This window comes from Suricata suricatta, chromosome 7 (assembly GCF_006229205.1).
Source record: "Suricata suricatta isolate VVHF042 chromosome 7, meerkat_22Aug2017_6uvM2_HiC, whole genome shotgun sequence".
NCBI lineage: Eukaryota > Metazoa > Chordata > Mammalia > Carnivora > Herpestidae > Suricata > Suricata suricatta.
In genome coordinates this window covers 37,758,899-37,762,901 of record NC_043706.1, presented here as the reverse complement: position 1 = coordinate 37,762,901, position 4,003 = coordinate 37,758,899, and the positions used below count along the sequence as shown (strand labels likewise).

Genomic DNA, 4,003 nt, shown 5'->3' with positions numbered 1-4,003 from the left:
GTTATAAGGTGCAGTCATGATTGATTTATTCTTGAGTTAGGAGGCTCTGAGTCAACAATAGACAAAACCCTGAGATCTCAGTTACTTAACCCCATGGCAGCTTATTCTTCACATTATCACAGTCCAGTGTCGGTTAGGTAACTCCACCCCTACTAGTTGATCTGGAACACATGGTGTATTAGTCAGGTTAAGTGAGGCTAGGCTGCAATAACAAATGATCTCTGAAATCTCAGTGGTTTCATACACAAAAGTTTATTTTTGGTTCATGCACAGTCTTCTCTGGGTTGATCAGCTCTCCAAAGAAGTTCTCTTCCATGCAGTGACTCAGGGATCCAGGCTGCATGTTATAGATACAGTCTCTGGAATAAGTGAGTTCCAGGTGGCTAAAGGTAGAAAAGAGAGAGCTGAGAGTCAGGCATGAACCCTCAAATATTTCAGCCTGGAAGTGACATCACTTCTCTTTATAGTCCAGTGTCTAAAACTAGTCACACATCCCAACTTAACTTCAAGGGAAGTTGGGAGATATGGGAGAGCATATGGATGTTTGGTGAGTACTAACTGTCCCTGACACAATTTAATAACAACTTTTAAAATAACCTTGTCTCTGACTGAGAGCCTGAAATATGTTAAATGGAGGCTGGGTGCAAGGAGAGGTGGTGAGTGAAACTTCTCTGACTCTACTGAATCCAGCTTCCAGAAGCCAGGCAAGGTCAGGTTCTAGATCCAAAGTAGCACACAGAAAGAGCCAACTCAGGGCCCAGAAATCTGGGTTCTAGTTTCCATGTTTCTATCAACCTTGGGCACACCGTTTTTCACAGACATGCTTAATCTATAAAATAAGGGTTTTGATGTTATGCAACAAGTCACCCCAAAACATAAAGCAATAATTTTTTAAAGTTATTTCTCATGGTTTCCATGGGCCAGGAATACAGGAGTGGCTTAGCTGGGCAGTTCTGTCTCAGAGTCCCTTATGCGCATCTGTTTGGTTCGGTTGGGGCTGAGCAACCACTTCAATGGTGCTCACTGACATGGTTGGCAAGCTGGTGGTGGCTATTGGGAGAAGGGTCTCAGTCCCTCTCCATGTGAGCATCTCCACAGGTTGCTCGAGCAGTCTCATGGTGGGTGGCTGGCTTCCCCCAGAACCAAGGATCCCAGCCATCAAGATGGAAACTACACGCCATCATCACCTGGATTTAGAAGTCAGACATCAACCCTTCATGGCATTCTCTAGGTCACACAGGTTCATTGTGACTCGGTGTAGGAGGGGACCATACAAAGAGATGAACCCCAGAAGGTGAAATCATTGAGGCTCATCTTGGAGGCTGGCTTCTCAGACACCCCCCCCAACTCTAAATTCTGACATTCTTTGCCTATGATCCAGGACAGTCATTCCAGAGACTAAATCCTCCCAAAGTTTCCCCAAATGGTCCTGCCACTGGATGAGTATTTTCTAGAAAAAGATTCCTAAGAGTAAAATCATTTTCTATTGAATTCTTTCAAGTGTGTTAGGCACTATTTTCAACATCTCTATTTCACAGATTGGATCCATGAGGCCCAGAGAGATTGACTTGCCTCAGCATCAGAATTCAAACCAGATCTTATGTTTCTTTTTTTTTCCATTTTTTATGTCTTTATTTTATTTTGAGAATGAGACAGACAGACAGACAGAGAGTGAGCTGGGGAGGGTCAGAGAGAGAGGGAAACACAGAATCTGAAGCAGATTCCAGGCTCTGAGCTGTCAGCACAGAGCCCGATGCGGGGCTCGAACCCACGGACTGTGAGATCATGACCTGAGCCGAAGTTGACACTTAACCAACTGAGCCACCCAGGTGCCCCAGATCCTATGTTTCTGATATCTCTTGGAGCCAGGTTCAGCTCCAGAGGAGTGGATAACCCTTTCCCTTACACCTGTCCAGCCTGGAAGGGCACAGCTAATGTCTTCCCTATAGAGATGTGCTGGGTGGGACCCTGTAGCTGCCGATCTCCCACAATGACCATTTTTTTCTGCACAGCTCCCACCTGGATGGGTGTGCACCCCAGGAACTTGCTGGAGACTGAAGCCCCTTCATCCGTTAAATATTTCTAGTGCACACTGAGCTAATGGTGTTAGTGCCCAAACAAAACAGTGCGTCCCTGCTTAAGGAACTGATAATGGAGTATGATAAGTCTGAACAAAGAGTGACTTCTTTGTGAGCTGGTGTATTAGCGCTTAACTATGAAAGTGCCCTTTTCTTTAACTGCCGGCAGCTAGAGAAAAATCTCTTGACCACAAATTTATTAAATGTTGTGGACTTAGATGATTTAAAGTTCATGCGTCTGTTCCTGATCTGCGTATCTATAACGGAAAGCTGAACAAAGATTTAACCCACCTCAGCAATTTGCCTGCATTTGAATGAGACAAAGGAGCAATTGCTGGGGCTCCAGGGTCTGAGGACAGGAGGGGGACTGATGGGCTCGGCATCAAAGGTGATGCTGTTCCGCTGCTGGGGAGGGACCTGGAGAAACACTGGACACCCTGACTTGGTGCTGCGTGTCCCCCAGGGCCGGTGTATTTCGGCACCTGCGTGTCTGCGTGTATGGTTACCTAGAGCAGGTGTGGGGGCCCTTTGGTGGGGGAGGGCACGTGCCAAGGGCAGTGTGTGTAATGGGGGGCAATGGGGCTGTGGTTGGGAGTACAGGGCCCAGAGAGTGCTAGAATATTGGCTCCACCACTCATAACTGGGAACCCCGTGTGGGTTTTCTTACACGTGAAATCAAGTTGACAATTGTAAGGGCACCTATCCTAAAACATTCTCGCGAGGATCAAAGGAGGTAACCTTGGAACACTGCCCTGTGATGGGGCACCTGGGTGGCCAGTTGGTTAAGTGTCCACCCCTTGATTTTAGGCCGGGTCATGATCTATGGTTTGTGAGTTTGAGCTCCGTATCAGGCTCTGTGCTAACAGTGAAGAACATTCTTGGTATTCTCTCTCTCTCTCTCTCTGCCTCTACCTTGCTTGCTCTCCCTCAAAAATCAAAACTTTTTTAAAAATTAAAAAAAAAAGAACATTGCCACGCACACTGTCAGCACTTGCAATGAAAGCCACTTTTATTTCGTGTGTTGTGTGTGTATATCTCTGTGGACTTCTGTTTGGGGTGTGTGTGTGTGTGTGTTTGTGTGTGTATGTATCTGCATCTGTGTACAGTGTGTGTCCGTGAGGGCATCTGCGTGCAGGGACGTAGGTAATCTCAGTGTAATTAGAGACAAGGAACTGCCCACCAGTGGGGGACTCACCCCTTCTCAGCTACAACATGGCACCACACCTTCCAGCTAAAGAGCTCACTTCACCAGAGGGGCTATGAGTGTTCTCCCACAGCTGCACAGGCTTCCTTTTTTAGGCTGGGGAGGGGAGGACAGGTGCGCATCTGGAAGATCCCAGGGTCAGAGGTAGAGAATCAAAGTCTCACCTCTTAGTGTAATTAAACAGACATGGTTTAACGGAGAGCCACAGAGCCAGGGAGAACTCTGGCTGATTGGAATCACTTGAATTCCTGCACATTAGCACACGGGCAGGTTGGTTAGTTAATCGCACCCCTGGGCCCCCACCGGGGCTCCCTGCTGTCCCTGCCCCTTGGAGTCTGGGGGCCATAGGGACAGGGAGTCAGCCAGCTGTAAAGCCCTGGGACTTCCATGTGCTGCCTGCCTCCTGTGCCGTGTTTGACTTAAGGCTCTCTGAGCAAACCGGCCAGCCGTCCCCACAGAGGGATTCAGGCTACATTTTGTAGATCAGGAAACAGCCCTAGATCAATGAGATGGTGCAGTCAGCGCTCTGGTCCCAGACTTTCGCCCTCAGGGTTGATGCTGAGTGTGCTGTGGGTGGCTTCGTGGAAGCAAATGGTGACAACCCTGTCTTCCAGTCCGTGCAACACATCAGGAGTGTGGAGACCCTATCCCCATGTGCATTTCTGAGCCTGACTTAACACCCACGCCCTTGAAGTGAGTCTGCCATGCGCCTCCCATCAGG

At 48.2% G+C, this 4,003-nt stretch overlaps 1 long non-coding RNA gene across 1 annotated transcript; it reads right to left on the bottom strand.

Annotated features, from left to right (window-relative positions):
- Positions 1-236: 236 nt before the first annotated feature.
- Positions 237-1,116, bottom strand: LOC115295713. The gene is made up of 2 exons (XR_003910537.1): positions 1,029-1,116; positions 237-383 (listed from the first exon to the last, which is right to left on the bottom strand). It is a non-coding gene; the product is annotated as an uncharacterized LOC115295713 (long non-coding RNA).
- Positions 1,117-4,003: the final 2,887 nt, after the last annotated feature.